Source organism: Aythya ferina, assembly GCF_964211825.1.
Source record: "Aythya ferina genome assembly, chromosome: 13".
Lineage (NCBI taxonomy): Eukaryota > Metazoa > Chordata > Aves > Anseriformes > Anatidae > Aythya > Aythya ferina.
In genome coordinates, this window is record NC_140311.1 from 1,943,040 (window position 1) to 1,960,045 (window position 17,006).

At 51.0% G+C, this 17,006-nt stretch overlaps 1 long non-coding RNA gene across 1 annotated transcript; it reads left to right on the forward strand.

Moving 5' to 3' along the window:
• The first annotated feature begins 4,615 nt into the window (after positions 1-4,615).
• Positions 4,616-10,869, forward strand: LOC311443957. The gene is made up of 4 exons (XR_014697580.1): positions 4,616-5,140; positions 5,466-5,596; positions 6,876-6,956; positions 10,563-10,869. It is a non-coding gene; the product is annotated as an uncharacterized lncRNA (long non-coding RNA).
• The last annotated feature ends 6,137 nt before the right edge of the window (positions 10,870-17,006 follow it).

Genomic DNA, 17,006 nt, shown 5'->3' on the forward strand with positions numbered 1-17,006 from the left:
CAACCCCCACCTCGCTACAGCCTCCCTTGAGGTACCTGGAGAGAGCAATAAGGTCACCCCTGAGCCTCCTTTTCTCCAGGAAAGAAAATAAAGAAAATAACTGTCCTGAGTTAGGCTTGCAAAGTCGTTTTCTCTCTTATTCTCCATTTCATCCACCATACATGAGGCAAAACGTTGGGGGACAGGGCCCACAAGCTCTCCTGTGCAGCTGGCACAAACCAAACGGGAGCTCCTCCAACAAACATAAAGGTGCTCGAAACAAATTAATGCATTGTGGATACCCAGGAATTGCCTTTCTGTGCTTGACTGGAACGTAAATAGGAACTTTTAGCCATCGGTACATGGCACCCGCTGTTATCAGAGTGTCATTGCTTCAGCACGCAAAGGCAGGGATGAACACCCAGAGGACGCAGCCCTGCCAAGGTTACAGGACGTGGGGCGGCTTTAGGAGCCTAATCACAATAATTTCCTCCCACTGTCCAGGAAATAAAGACGTGACGGTGAGGCATGTGCTCTTGCCAAAGAAAAAAAGGCACAATATTGACCCCTGTAGATATTCCTAAGGGAAACAAGTCACTTTTCCATAGGAAGCGTCCTGTCAAAAAACTTCAGAAATCTATCCCACTTCAGAGATAAGTTGCTAAAACACTGAGTGAATGGACAACATTCCTTAATGTCAAATTGGGTTTTGCTGCCATAAAGACCTGGCATTCAAAGTTAGAGTTTCCTGAGCCTTGGCAGTGTAACAAGCATTGTCATAACTGAAAAATAAATAAAAAAGACAACTCATCTTCGTGCTTCGAATACCAACAGCTGAATCATAGCAAATCAATGCGGTTGAAACATTAAGAATAAATTCATTTTTGCATACATTTATAGCCTATATGCATGACTAGGCTTTCTGTGAAGTGCTGTTTCAGAGTTCTTCCTGCTATTACCTCGAGGATGCAGCCCTTCCTGCTGGCAGCCTGCTCAGGATGTTTCAAGGCACCAGACCAAGTGCCAGGAGCCCTCTCGAGAACGAGTCAGGTGTTTGACATTCAGCTGCTCTGCATAATTCGCCTGCACCTTAATACAGGTCTGGAAATTGCAGCAGGAGCTCAGATTAACTGGGTGATGCATAGACCTTGTTTTCTTCGTCCTCTGAAGTTCTCAAGTTGCTAAATAGAGTTTAAATAGCCAGAAAAAGAAAGAAAAGGAAAGAAAAGGAAAAGAAGAAAGGTAAAAAAAAAAAAAAAAAAAAGCCTCCCTGCTTATCATTGTAGCTCTTGGAATCTTTTTCAAGGCAAATTCATTATTGTCACTTAAAGAGATGTGAGGTGCCATCTCACTGAGCTGCAAACTGCAGTTCTGGGGGCTTTTGGGTAGGAAGAACTCTTCCAGCACTACACCAGAGGCTTTGAAGTGTGCCCTGCAGTGAGTTACAGTGTAAAGCAGCAGTTCTGGAAACATTGCCAGAGAGGAAAAGAACCCTCTGATATTCCGTATCTGTAGAGGTAATGTTTCTCCCTCCTATCTGATAATTGCAAGCTCATCTTGTTATGCGTGCCAGGAATGCAAAGGAAAAACACAGATAACATGGTGTAATGTGCCCTGAAAGTACATTGCAGTCTTTCTGAGCTAAATGTCGTTCTACATCAAGAGAAAACGCAGCACCACGAATACTCCATAGCACCCCGTCCTGCTGTGTTCCAGTGGTAACACTTACCCAAGGTATTTCTTTTTCAACATGGTGCATTTCTTTGGCACCTTTTGGTTGGTGTCTTACTGAGCCTCTCCTCACAATTTGCTGTTATTTAAGCTCGGAGGCAGCAGCAAGCAAAGCTGTACCACCACAATGGGCCTGATTATTCTTTTAGGGCCGTCTAGAGCCGTTGGGAATTTCTACAGTAAATACAACAGGCTCTCAAATCAGAAGCCTATGATAGAAAATGTTCCCCAAGTAAGCTTGTTTGCCCCTTGTGTGCTTCCCACACTTCAGACCAGGAGTCTTGCTGTTGGCCGAGGTGCTCGTACGCTCAGAGGTGCTCCGTGATGCAAGCGCTGTGCTTCGTGCAGCAACAGGAAAGGCTGTTAGTCATCCCGCAGCTATGAGGCAGGTGTTTGGAGCCGGGTACGGGCGCACAGAGCAGCAGCCTGCATTCAGGTCAAGTCCCAACAGCGCGTTAGTCATGCCCGCAGCAGCCGTTGTGCAACTCCTCCTTTGGCCAGGCTCCTTCCCAGCGACTCCGGCTGGGTTTTACGGCTCTGCAGTGACCCCCGGCCTCCGTGCTGGTCCTGTGGCACCACAGCTTGGTGGTGTTAACGCTCTCCCAGTTGCTTTCTTGTTCCCTAGGGTTGCTGTGAGCACTGCGACAGATAACTCTTCCCACTTCTCCTGGGTTCCTCCCTCCAGGAGTCGTCTTTCTGGTGAGCGGTGCCCACCTCCGAGCGTAGCCTTCGTTCCCTGGGAGCTCCACAGCACTCCGCAGGCCTTGCAGCTCCGTGACTCATCTCTTTCTGGAGCCGCTGCGTCCAAGAAGCAGCATGCTGGGGAGCGATAGTAAATCTCCTCGTGAAAGCCAGGCTTTATGCTAGTGCTTACTCATGTTTCTCCGGAGCAGAACGCTGGTACGTGAATGCCAACAGCAGCGCTGAGCGCTGGGGAGGAGCACGCCGACACGATGCTCTTGCAGGTGAACCACAGAGGTATCCGAATCCAGAGCTGCTTTAAGGAAGAAGCAGGATTGTAACAATTTCCTCTTTTTATTTTTTTTATTTTCCTGGAAATAAATAAATAAATAAATAAATAAATAAATAAATAAAAAGGAAAGCCTTTGAAGGATTTTGGGAGTGGAAACCTTTAGATAAACCCTCCGTTCAGACACTGTCCCACAGAATAAAAGCAATCCCGTGCTGCCATGGCCAAACTTGTCAAATGTTGCAGGGCTCGCTCCCTCTCCCCCATGTCTCCTGGCAAGACAGGGTGTAGATTATCACAAACTGATATCTGTAGGAAGCCTGAAGGGTGGACAACAAGTCCTGGAGGTGTACTGCGAGAGTATCATGGAGAATATCACTGTGAGAGAGGTTGTGCTGAGGTTCAAGGTGTGGGCCATGAGTGAGGTTGGTTTGGGAGATTTTCATTTCAGGCATGCAGATGCCTATTGCATACTTCCACAGCCTCACGTAGCTCTGCCTTTCTGCCTTACTGCTATTTCATGTCACTAGTGAGGACCCTGGTTCCCCAGCACAGCATCTCTCTATATGCGTGTTACTCCATGTAAAGGGTACAGATACAAGATGTTTATGCCTTTTGATTAATGTACCCTTATTTACCTGAAACAAGACATCTCCCTTTATTTTCCAACACTCTCCATTACATGAGTTTAGAGCTGGGTTTTTGGCTGGGTTGTTTCATGGAATTACGGAATAATTTAGGTTGGAGGAGACCTCGAAGGTCATCCACTCGCCCTCCTGCGCAGAACAGGTCTGATGCTATCAGGCTGCTCAGGGCCTTGCCCAAGGAGGGAGGATTGCACAACCTGCCCGGGCAACCCAGCCAGTTCCAGTCCCAGTCTTTGGCCGTCCTCACGCTGCAAAATCGTTTCCTTATCTGAATTTCCCATGCTCCAGCTTGGCCCTGTTGCCTCTCGTCTTAATGCTGTAGTTGTGAGTAAATGCAAGTAAACAGAGTTTAGCTCTCTTTAATTTAACCACTACATTAAATTATCTTCCCCTTGGTCGGCTGGTAGCACCAAGTGAGTGAGTCTCTCTTTTGTTTATCGTTAGACTTGCCTGATGAGTCAAAGCCAGCCCGCTGCTTTGTAGCTTCAGCATGGTGTAAAAACATACCTGATGCAGTTTTGCCCAAACCGGACAGAAATGCAGCGTGGCTGCAGATCAGATCAGCTGAGATTAGAGCCATGCAGGAGTGCTGGATTGCACCCAGACTGTACCTTTCCTCTTCAGGAAACGTGGGTGGGGATGCGTGTGTCTGAACCCTTTCAGATTTAAGGACTGCAGGAAGTTAAGCATTTGGGGCTTTTTTTTTTTTTTTGAGTATTTTTTAATCCAACTTTTTTTGTATGCATTCTGCTCATCTTGGGCCTTTCATGTGCAGCCAGGTGGGACACAACGACACCAATTGTTCCAGCGATGAAATCCGAGGTTTTCTGTAACTGATAGGAAAATAAGTGCTGGTTAGGAGCAATTTAAGAATCGGTGCTTTGAACTGCAGTGGTAAGGAAATACAGGCATTGAAAAGTCAAGACTTTAAGACAATCTCCAAATGCGATAACCTCAAAATTAAAATTTTGCATCATGGCTTGTTTATTCTAAGGAAATACAGGTGCAGAATGATGAACAAAATAGGCACATTTGCTTGAGCGCAGAGGTGCTTGTGCCAGCCACCACCCTGCCTTGCTGGAGAAATCTCCAAATTTCCACACCTTCGTACAGGATTTTCCTGACTGCAGCTGTTAAATAATACCTAAATACCTGTTGGATATTACATAAGGTCTGCTCTAGGATTATTTTTTTGTCTATTTTTAAATATTCCAGTTTGATTTCACTGCTGCATCCCCCCAGCGAGCCCTCTAGATGGTGCTCGGCACCAAGAGGCGCCTCCAACGCCACCGCAGACGCAAGGCTTTGGAGGAGCCGCCAGGACGACATCGCCTTTGTTTCCAAATTCTGCTTTAAAGCAGAATTCCTCATTGGGCTGCTCGTTCCTCATGGTGTCAACGTGATGCTTCTTCCACCCGAAAACCTGAAACCCCTTCGCCAGATCCCAAAGGCCGCTTGGCTGGAGGGCTCTGGCAGCCTGCGCGCGATGCAAAGCTCGGCGTCCTGGCGGCAGCCATTAGCTGGCGTTGGCTGCTCCCTGCGTGCATCCCTGCTGCGCTTGGGGGGACTTCGATTTGCAGTTTCCCAAGAAATGAACCCTCTCTGAGTGTCGTGTAAACGTTCCCGTCTCTATTTTACATACCAATGGATGTAAGATTTCGGATATGGGTGAAAAGCGTGTGAAAAGGGGCAACAGCCGCCCGTGTAGCTCTGAGCTCTGTAAATAGGGCAGGGAAATAATGCCAGCACCCTGGTCAAATCCGCCACGGCACCGCTGGGTCTCGACACGACACCTGAAAGTGCCTGCAACTCGGCAAGTTCTCGTAGCAGGAAAATTCCTGAGAGCTGTAGGCGACAACGCAGCTTTCGTCATCGCTAGTTTTGCATTTGCAGTCGTCTGCGCCCACGGCGAAGGGCCCGATTCTGACCCTCCAAAGCCAGGAGCTCGGCTTTGGCTTGGGCCCGTGGTGCCCAGCACTGCAGCTGCCCAGCGCCGTCCTTCTCATGCAAATGGCTCCTGGGGGACAGCGCTGCACAAAGGGCTCTCCCCCAGAAACCCTGGCATTCCCTGCCTAACTCAGCACATCCAAATCCCGCTGGATATTTTTTAAACAAATCTTTTTTTCTTTTTCTTTCAGGGCCTGATCCTGCATTTTCGGCTCCTCCTGCGGGCGCCGAGGAGCGGAGGCTCTCCATAGCTTTGCAGTCTGGGCACACGGCGGCTGCCTGTACGGCTGGGAATTCATCACGGCTGTCCCCGCGTAGCTGGGTATGCAAATGGCACTGTCACGGCCTCAGCCAGGCAGATAACACACACAGAACGATGCCTCCCTGCACCCCGTCCCCTTTCTCTGCTACGTTGTCAGGGTGTGTGTGTTTTTAGTTCTGTTTCTCAGTTTTACAGAAGTAATAGGTATTTTTGTGAAGGGGCCACCAAACTTCATAGATTTTTTAAAAGTGCTGGTGTTTTATATTGAAAAAAAAAAAAAGAAGTATAAAGACTTTAAAAATGTTTTTTATCTGTTTATTGATATCCATAAGATGTAAACATTGTAAATAAGCCCATTAATACCTTTATAATGGTCTTATAACAAATAAAAATGAAATATAAATTACCGCATGAGGTGACGAATTAGAAAGCTGTCTTGTACAAGTTTGCCCACAGGAGTCTGAGTTTGTAACAAATTTTCAGAGCCACCAATAAAACGAATGCTCCAGCCTGATGAAGAGGAGAATGAAATGGGTTCTGTGAGTCACTTCATAGCACCACCATGATGAAACCCAAACCGAATTAAAATTTGGAGGTGCAGAGGCAGGAAGGCAAGGGGTGTACCCACTCTCCTAACCACTCACCACCAGCCATGTGTGAATAAAACAGGGAGGATCCACAGCACCCTGCATCCTGGCTGTGTGTCAGCGGGGTCCAGTGCAGGGGCCTAGGGTAAGCTCCCAAAGCGGAGCCTGGCTTCAGGACGTGCTTCCTTGGGGTGCTTCAGCTCTGTACCCCATAACTTCCTTCAGCACCTCCTCAGGTCTGTGCTGCCAGGAGCAGCAGCAGGCTGTTCCCCCTTCTCCACGCTGTTCAGGACCACGTTCCCTTTCAGGCTCTTCCCAATAGGAAAGTCCTACCCTATTTAACCCCATCCTATAAGGCAGCTCTCACAGAGCACTGCTACCCCCACCTTTTCTATCCCCACCTTTTCTAGTGCTGTCGTGGCCATTTGGAGATGGGAGGCCTGAAGCTGCACCAAGTGTCGAGGCGGGTGCACCGCGGGGTTGTCTGCTGGCACAACACCACTTGTTGTTATTTGTTCTCCATTTCCTCCCTAATAATTCCTGATGGTCTGTTTGCCTTTGACTGCCTCTGAGCATTGTGCGTAGCGCTATGAAAATGTCAGCGCAGCGATGCCAAGATCTCCTCACTGAGTTGTGTTAGGTCAGAGCCCGTTTCCACATCTTGGTAGTTAAGGGTCCCTCCCTCCCCTTGGCATAGTTTTGCATTTATCACAGCTCAGTTTCATTTCTCCTTCTATTCCCTTAATATCAAGCCTGATCCAGACAATGGGCTGCAAACCAGAGTGAAGTGGCCAGATCTAACTCTGTATTTGAGTGCTTCTCTACAGCTCCTGGTAAGTGCTATTCCATACTGGAATTTTGTAGCCCTTGATTTTATTTTTTTTTTGGCTTAAAGCCTTGTCTCCAGATCTTCAGTCTGGGGCATTTTCTCAGTTTTACCCCTTGTAAAGAAAGGCTTTGGCATGGAAATCGCCATCAATTCCTCTGCAGAGAACAGCGACCTACACGTTTCACTTAGATCTTGGACTTCCATCATTTAGTGGATGTGTACATTCTCCAACAGCCTCCCAGCTTCTGATCTTTGGAAATGTTTTTTTATTTTTATTTTTATTTTGGCCTTAAATAATTAGGGCTTTAGTTGCAGCTTGCTGGAATCTGTGTTTTCTCTGCCATCTCCATTTGAAGATGACTCACGGTTACAGGAGGTCCCTTAAAGTTTTTTTTTTTTGATAGAAAGACTAATTTAATTTAATCTATGTTAAGTGTTTTTCAACACCTGCAAGTACATGCCCTTTTGGCTGTTCCCTTCCCTCTCCTCTACACCAGTAAAGAAAGCTTTTCTTTCGGCTTTATGAAGCCCATGAGTTCCGTATGGCTCAGTGATGTTCTAGATGAAGGCTAACCTGGAAAACCAGCGTTTGGGAGGTGAAGATGCAAGAGGCAAATGGCAGCCTTAAAGGCAGAACTGCAGCCACCAGTCTTTACTTTCACAAGGTGTTGTCGCAACCTTGCTGCTGAATAATAATAAGCAGAGAAGACAATTGCACAGACTGTGTAGGCAAAAAAAAAAAACAACACATATTTTTGTTTTCCACATTCCTGGGCAGTTCCTTAAGCCCAAAGGAGTCCTGCCACGTTCCTGTTGAGGGTCTCCTCTGCTCACTGGGATGTCTCTGTGGGCACCCTGCTTTTTTCTGTTCCTCTGGCAGTCCAGCAGCAATTTTGGACCTTGACCTCTCCTAAAAATCCTCCTCCCCACTTGGCTTTGGTGCTGCTGCGTATCAGCTGTACCAGCCACTCTCCCCCCCGTGTTTGCGCTCCGTGTCTCTGCTGCTGAGCTGCTTCCAGAATGGGCAAGGAACATCTCCTCATGAGACACAGCTCACCCCTGAAAGGGGCACTGAGAAATCCCATGGGTGGCAGTGCCAGCCTCCTGGTGGAGGTTTATTCGCCCATCACTGAACGCAGCTGGAGCAAACGTCGGAGTGCTGGGAGCTGAGCAAGAGCAAAGGAATTCAGGCAGCACGGAGGCTCGTGAGATGCTTTGAGGAAGTCCGGTCTTGTGTTTCTTACCAACACTCCCTCCCTGTCAGGAGAAGAAAGCAACAGGAGAAAAGCCCCAGCTGGAACTTTCGCCTTGCAGCAGTTTCACCCCGTTCAGCCCGAGACAATCGTGGTGTGGGAGCTGCGGGGACCCAGCCGGCTGCATCCACACCATCCCCGTGGGGACGCAGGAGCTGGGGGAGGAGAACCCTTCCCAGGCAGGGAACTTTCCTTGTGCCCCTCAGCCTCACCGAGGCCATCCAGCTCCAAACGAGGTTTTTGGCAGAGCGAGAAAGGCTCCTGTTTAAGGTTTAATACTCATTTTAAGCTTTAATATTCCTTTTGGCAATTTGTACCCAGACTCCGAGTGACCTTCTCCGTGAATCATTGCCCCGAGATCCACGGAGCCACATCTGGGGGCACAGGGTTTGTTGGATTTGACGATGTGAACGTAATGAATGGGCTGCTCGGCACTGCGAGCCATTTCCCTCCGATGGCTGCAAAATAAATGACGGGACGTTTTCCAGTGCAGCACTGCAACCACCCAAAATACCACTATAAAACTCACAGGCACAAAACAGAGTGACTGCATTAAGCAAGGCTTAGGGGGATTATCGAATTAAATTGGTTGCCCCCTCCACCCTTCCCCCCCGTCAAAGATATTAGGAATCTAAATACAAAACCGAGCGTTAAAACAACACAATGGGCTTTGCTAAAACCTATAAAAGCCGAGCAGCTCATTGTTAAGGCCGCTGCTTTCTTCCAGACTTCTATTGTGTTTGGGCGCAGCGTTTCGCTGCATACGGTTCTCAGTCGGGGCACTGGAGAGCCGTGCGTGGGTAAATCTGCCGAGCCGCAGCAGCAGCAGCAGCGCCTCTGATGCCTCCGGAATGGCTCTGCCACCGCGATTCCCGGCGGCTCTCCGGCGCGCACGCAGCCTCGGTGCCTTCATCCAAGCGTGGTTTGTTCGAAATTTAACAAACAAAATAGCAAGCAAACAAGCAAAAAATAATAATAATAATAATTGGAACTGATTTACTCGAAGAGCTTTTGGCTGCGCAGTGGAACCGCTGCCCAGGACACATCCATGGTACGGCACCCGTGTCAGAGGTGTTGAGCGAGTCCGTGGCACACTGTGCCTGCTTTAATTAAAACAGCTATATTAAAAAAAAAAAGCATTTTGGATTTAACTTTAAATATTTTAATATCTTCGTGATACGACTGGTTTAAATGTTTAATATATAAATATTTAACATTAAATATTAATCGTCAGTACATTCACAGAGCACGTTTCACCCAATGACCACAGAACTGTCAGGGAATCCCTTTTCCCGATGCATTTCTTAACAGCAAGACACAGCATCCCCACCAAAAGGAGTCCTGAAGTATCTAAAGCCTTTATTTTAGGGCAGTTCTCTTAGTGAGAAAATAAATTCATGAGGCCTGGGAGCCACGGAGTAGGGAAATGGGACAGTTGTGTGGCCCCAAATGGGGTTTGTGTCGATTTTAAGCTCTTTGGGGCAAACACAGGTTTTGTCACTGGGCACGTGCTGGCGGTGTGGCACACCTGGAGGGAGCACAACCGCAACACGGCCAGATAAGCGTCGTTAATGAGTGCTAATTAGTGAAGCCGCTGGGTTTTCTTCGACCTTGCACTGTCTCACAGCCTGATTGCGGAGTCTGGGGAGGCAGGGGGAGAACGGAGCGGAGGAGCAGCTTTCAGGCTGCGTTTTGCCCCCTCCCCAGCACCCTCACCCCCATGGCTTTCCCCTTGTCCGTGTGTCCATCCAGGTGCTCTGTGTCTCGGTGGTTTAGCAGGGGTGAGGGATGCTCCATCGTGCGCATCCGAGCTGAGCTCCCACAGGTTCAGCAGCACCCTGTAGGGCAGCTCTCTGGGATGGGGCCCGGGATCCCGACTGCTTGGTGGCCTAGAAGAAACCCAAACTGTGGCGTTTCAAAACCTGCATAATATTGCCATGGCAACGAAGTAACTCACCTTAAAATCTAATGTGCATTGGGAAGCAGCCCTGCGTCTTCAGGGAGCAGGAAGAGACGGAGCCCATCCTCTTCATTTCGGTTTCCCGAACTCTCGACCTCTTAAAAATACCAATTTCTCTCCGAGATAAAATATAAACCAAACCCAACCAGATCTCCATCACTGAAAGAAACTCCCCGGATGGTGGCAAACCATGGCAAACTGGTGGCTAGCTCATAACCCCGACACCTGAACCGCCTTGTCCTCACTGCCCAGAGGCCGCTTCTCACTGCGCGGGCGGACGGGGAGATGCTGCTGCCCTGCAGCAAGGATGCCGAGCCCCAGCCCCTCTCTCCTGGCTCCTTTACAGCTGAGTGCTGCCTTCTCCTAAAATTAAGACCCATTTTTTTCCGGGATACAGGTAAAATGTCTCGAAACCAACGGCGTTGGCCAGCTGGAGGCAGCAGGCAGGTTTCCCCCTGTTTGGAGACGCTGGGCAGAAGCAGCAGCGATCAGCTGTGACACGCAGCCACGTGGGGATGGATTTTTCCCTCTCTGTCACAGAGGATGAAGAACTTAAATATCTTTTTTCGTGGTACTAAGTGCGCACCTTGTAAATGTTGCTTTGTGTGAGGCTGGCACCCGTTTCAATGGGAAGCAGAAATCTGTGCTTCCAGCCACTTGTTTTGTACCAACACAAGGAAACCAGATTAAAAGATGTGAGATTATTTAACATTACGAAGTAGGGGAAGCAACTAATGAGGCAGAGGGAGCAGGCAGGGCTCTAGCACCAGGCAAGAGGGTGCACGGAGTGGTTGGATGCCGTGGCAGCGCTAAATAATTGAGCAGTGTCACGTTCTGGTGCCATCAGCAGGCTCCAGGCACTGCCTCTGCCCTCACAGTTCTTCGCGGGGCCGCAACGAGCTCGGCTTCCCGGCTCCTATGGGGCTATTTTCCCCCCCTAGGTCTTTGGAAAGGAAATCAGAAAAAAAAAAAAAAAAAAAAAAAGAATGGTTAAAACTGCTGCGCGCTGCCCTTTTCCTTTCCACTTTGGAAGCCTTTTAGCGTACAGTTTTGCAGCAATTGGAAGGAAAATTGCCCTGAAAGAATGAAACAAAAATCGGTCTGATTTTTTTTTTTAAACAAACCTCCCCCCCCCCCCGCGCCACACAAGCAGCTGCAGAGAATTTCTCTTCCAACTGGATGATGTAATGGGTTTTGTCAGCCAATGCTGTAATGAATAAAAACCTAGCCCCTAAAATCATCCAAGCTTTTGATGAAACTCAGAAGGTTTCTGGTGCAAGTGATCACCAAAATGAGCTCGAGCCGGTGGTTTTGTCATGCAGATCTGGGTGTAAGGCGATTAAAACACTCCAACAGGCACCGGGCAGAGGCGGGGGGCTCGCACCCTTCGCCTGCCGGCCTCGGGACACCCCAGGTGCGAGAAGCCTCTGGGATGAGCCACTCAGCTAACGTGGAAATCTGGTGCCTCGAGCTAGGACCGAGGCTTCCCATCGATAAAATGTGCAAATACAAAGACCTGAAGGCATCGGCACGCGTGTCCCAGTGCCACCAAAGGCACCAGACCTGCTTATCCCAGGGGGATGCCTGCCTGGAGCCCCTCACCGGAGCCCTCCCCAGCTCCGGCTGCCCACCCGGGGTTAAAAAAGAAGGGCACGTGTTTTGGTTTGGGTTTTCACAGCAGTACAAGTCCCCGTGCTTCCTGCTCTGGCTTTCATTAGGCTCTTCTCGCCCTTTTCCTGTGGTGTTTCAGCACGGATCATTTCCAGCCCACTTTGCAGAGCATCGGGCTCTTGGTGCAAGCCCCAGCTCCTCCGTCCTTCACTGCCCCCTCAGACAGGCTGCACAGCTCCAGCTCCGGCACCAAATGCCCCCAGATCCGTCTGTGTGTGCGCTTTTAAAGCTTGTGCAAGTCCCAGCAGAGAGGCACAGCCATAAATACGAAGCAGGAGGTGCTCCAGGGGATGTTACAAGGAAGGAGCCGGAGGCTCTGCAGCCCTCGGACCTGCAGGGCAGGGCCACGTCTTCTGCGTCCAAGGAGGGTTACAACAAATCTGGCTCAGTTACGAGAAGTGAAGCGTGTGAGAGGTGTTGGATTTCGATCAGAGAAGGCAGCTGAGCCGAACCGGCACACTTGAAGCAGAAATGGTTGATACGGGATGGTGCTGGACAAGGCTGCCTGGACTTGGACGTCCAGCAAGCTCCAGGTGTGGGGCTGGAGGGCTACAGAGAGGAGAGGAGCACCAGTTCTTTTGGGGAGCACAGCATCCTTTTGACTTGCAGCCACCACTGCTCATCCAGTGCAGCTCATGCAAAGGTTTAGGAATGAAATCCTCACCGTATTCAGCCAGACAGAGGAGCGTCTGTGGGCTGCAGTGGAGTTTGCGATGGAACCACTGGTTCTTTCCCTTCAAGCTCACAGATTTTAGGTGAGGGCTGGGGACCTGGGCCCCTTTCTCCAAGCCAGCAGAGCTCCAGCTGCACCCTGCGCATCCCCACCGCTGCCTATCTAATAAAACGAGGTGATGGGGGTGGGAGAGCGGGGCCGGGGCCCCCTCAGGGGCTGCAGCCTCGCCTCGGGAGCGTCTCCGCCTTCGCCGTCCCGCCTGAGCCATTTGGGGGGGGGCTCCATTTGGGCAACGAGCTCCCCGGCGTTAATTGCGCATTGTGTGCCGTGTGGCCGCTCTGCATCTGCCGCTGGGTAATTTCTCGTGGCCCGGCTTTGTTCGCTTTGTCTCCCACACAAGAGCCACCGACCCCTATTCACTTCTCCCCCCCGTGTCACTGCCTGAGCCCATCCGGCTCCCTCCTCCTTTCTTCCCCTCCTCCGTCAATTCTCCACGAGACAAAAAGGGTAATTTATTTAATCGCTGCTGATATAATGTGCGAAGGCTCTCCTTCACCCTTCAACAGTTAATTACGCTTGTTAATTATTTTAATTACTCCCAGGGTAATGGTCCAGGTACAGACGAGGACCCCACTGGGCTGCACAGGCACGGGCAGAGCGGAGAGGTCCGGGTTTACCCCAAGGAGCCGCGTTCCTGTACCTCACATCAACCAGCCTGGGACAACACAGGGGGCAAAACGGGAGCAGGGAAAAAATTCTGGAGAGATTTGTGATTTTCTGTAATGGGAAGCAGCACGGGAAGCTTTCTGGGAGGAGGCCTTAGGGGAGGGCAGCTCCTGCAGGGCTTCCCTTGGCCTGGCAGTGGAGGTGTGGGGAGGGGAGCCCAGGCCTTCCCCTCGGTGGCAAAAACGCTGCTTTTGGAGCAAAACGGAGTGGGGACGTGGCACGGAGCTACGGCTGGCACCTCTGGAAAGGCAGACGGGGCTCTGTGATGGAAGAAACGTGCTCCAGCCCCAGCTGGGAAGCTGTGGCTCCGTCCCAGGCCCAGCTGCCCACCTTGACCTGCAGCAGTGCCTCGGGGAGCCGCGGCCCCAGCCCAGCAAACCCAAACACAGCACCTGCAGTCACAGAGGCACCCAAGGGATCCTCGGAGCGAGGGTGAGAGCAGAGTTGCTGCGACCTGAATCTCCACAGCCTCTTTTATCTTCCTGGGGGGAAAGCAAGCGGAGGAGAAGCAGAAGGCCTTGTGGCTAAGACGTCTCACATCTGGTTTCAGCTCCGAGAAATGCAGGTCCACCCCCCTCCCTGCATCACTAATGTTAAAAAAACAAAACCCCGGTGATTTTCCTGGATTTCAGTGCCCGGATAACTCACGGGGAGCTTTCGCTGTGGATTCCAGGTTTGCGCTCACCCCGATCCCTCCTGCAAGCAACGCTCCTCGCTCGGCTGCCAGGGAGGTGCCTCGGGAGGGCAAAACCACCGCGTCCTCACCTCCGGCATGGGCATGGGCATGGGCAGAGGAGCCGCTTCCACCAGAGGAGCCTCTCCTGGGCACTGAAGCAGTGCCCCAAAAGCAGAGCCCTCATCCCCAGCCTCCAGTTGCCCCCAGCCCCGTTTCCGTGCCCCGACGGCAGCCCCGCAGCGATGTGGTCCTGTTTGTCCTTTCCAGCGGGATGAACCTGGTTTGGATCTGCCCAGGCCACTCTAATCTTAGGTTTCCATCCCGTGTTGCTCGCTGCCTTTCTTGTGCTCCCCCCCCTCTTTTTTTAAGAGCGTCTGGAATTGTTTAAGACGCGTCCAACTGTATTAAAATGCCTTCGAGAGCTCTGTGGTGTCGGGTTGATTTCCACTCTTTCAGGAGCTTTCTCATTTGCGACGTTGCTCCTTAAGCACCTCCTTCCCTTCCCTTCCCTGCCTTCAGGTGCTGCCTCGCTCCCAATTTCACCCTAAATCCCTCAGACACCGCTCAGCTGTTGCCGTTTGATGCATTTTGAGCCATTTCCTCAAGAAAAATCAGCATTGCCTTTCTTGGGGGCCCTGCCCGCAGGCTGCCCTCCCCACGTCACTGTGCCCCTCTCTTCTCCCCAGCCTGGGGCTGGTTTTGGGAGCTGGGGAGGCTCTGGGGAGGCTTCTCCAGCCCCCCAGAGCCCGAGGGGTGTTCTCGGCTCCCTGGAGCCCGGCCACGGGAATCAGGTTTCAGAGCCGGGGCTCCTGCGCCAGCTGCTTGGAGGAGGAACATCACCTCCGGGACAATTAGGCAGAGGAGCCATCCGTTTCTATTCAGGGGATCCAATTTGCTTTCTGCTTCATCAGATTAACACCAGCGTAACTCCATTACCTACCAGGGAGTTGCTCTTCGGCTGAAAATCGGAGCCATCGGGTCTCCTGGCTTCTGCGCGCCGCCCCTTCGATCAGAGGAGCAGAGGTGGCCATAGGGTGTACCTGCAGCTCTCCCAGAACGTGCTTTGGGCAGGGTGTGTTATTTTTCCTTCCCTCCCATTTTAAACACGTCATTTGCCCCCTTTTTCCCCCAAACACAAGGACCTCGTGGCGATTCTCATTTTCCACTTGTTCGTGGGGGCTGTGCCTCTTCTCCCCCGACGAAGCGTCATCGTGCCGCTTCCGAACCACCTCTACCTTATCAATCCGCCTGCCACATCCGTCCTTGGGTCTCTAATTGCGTAATTAACAACGATAATCAAACTCTCGTAGGCAATTTGGGCCGTTCTGTGCCGCGGAGCTCCCCTTGGTGCAGCGCCCACAGACGAGGAGCTGGCAGAGGGCAGGCGACGCGTCCCGTTGTGCAACTCGCCCCAACGCCCCAGCGCTCAGATGAGTTGGGGATTTGAGCAGAGGTCTGGCTGAAGGCTTCTTGAGCAATTCGCTGCACTTATTTGAAAGAGGAATCTGATTATAACAATAGTTATAGAATTAAGAACAACTTGGCCCCAGCGCTGGCAGGGGGAGAAATAACCAAAACCAAACACTCAATTGTACGGCTCCGGGGAGCAGCCCCCGTTACAGCGGAGACCCGACGGGACACGCAGGGTGACCTCACTTCGTGCAGGCGGGCTCTGACGCTTTGGCACGCGGACGAGCCCTTTGCTCAGAAGAAAATACCGCCCCTACTCACCCTGCCTGCTATTATTTAAATAACAATGCCTGAGACACTGAGATTGGGGGACAGAACTGCAATGGTTCGGGGTTGCTGAGGTTTGGAGCTCACCTTCCTCGCGGTCCCCGATTTGCTGTTTTACGCCCTGTTAGAGAAACCATCTGGAGGGGGAGTTATTGCCGTTACAAACCGTGTCATTCCAAAATGCATTTTCTCCTTTGGGATTTTCCTCTCTTTGGGATTTCTCGCCACCTTCAAGCAGCATTTGGCCAGCCCCTGAGATCTGGTCAGACACCTCCTGTGTCCAAAGCACGGGGAGGTCCAGGACACAGCCAGGAGCTCCCAGCACCACAACCACACACGCTGAAACATCACGTCACAGGCAGCACCCTCAGGTACTGACCAGGGGACACACACTTAATAAGACATCACACCGGGCCACCGAGTTGGATTTTGGGTGTGAGATAAAACAGGCAGGCTCCTGGAATTTCACGTTTCTGAGCTGCAAAACAGCCTCATGCAAAGCACGAGGCTTCTGCACTGCAGACGTTTTCTCTTCCTGTTAAATACACGCTGCAGTTGGTCATCAATGTGGAGAGACTTCATATAAAAGGTGGCTTCGAGAGGAAAATGTGAAGTGTCCTTGAAAAACTTGCAGAGAATAGCTGCTGCAACCAAAATAAGATCAGGTACAACCCGTAGTAAAGCCCAGTTTGTGCTGCCCAGTCCAGCTGCTGTTTCCCAGTACAAGCCCGTGGCAATGGAAACCACTTTGCACACACATCACCGTGCTAGGGGAAGCTAACCGAGTCCAGGAGAACGTTTTGCAAGTAATACATTTTTAAAGAAGAGAACTATAAACAAAAGTTATGTAAGTATGCACTTGAACAAGTGCTGGGAACGTTTCAACATCGTAGCACGAAACTATTTTGTACTCCGAAGGTTTGCTGGCCGTGCAGCAGCCCCTGCTCTTCTGCACTGTTTCCAGGAGGCAGGAACCCACTAAAATCCTAACCAGCAGGCAGGGGAACGTAAAGGAGACAACACCCTTCGGAATTTATAGCACTGACAGAGCTTAAGGCACACGGGACAACAGCAATATCTCCTTTTCACTCGAGCGTGCAACAGTTTTACAAGGTAAGCCTTCACCTGGAGCTCCCAAGGGGCGTTAAGTCAGCGTGCTTCAAATGGGATCGCCTGTTCCCATCCCAGCTGCGGGGAGGCTGCCCCATGAGCTCGTTTCTGTTTACACCCCTGCACAGGGGCGCACGCACGGAGCGCTTTTAGCTGCAGAGGTTCCTTCAGCCTCAGGCCCTCTCCTCCTGCACCTCTCCGGGAGGCTGGCGGCTCTCCAGCAGCACAAGCAACAAACCACAATCAGC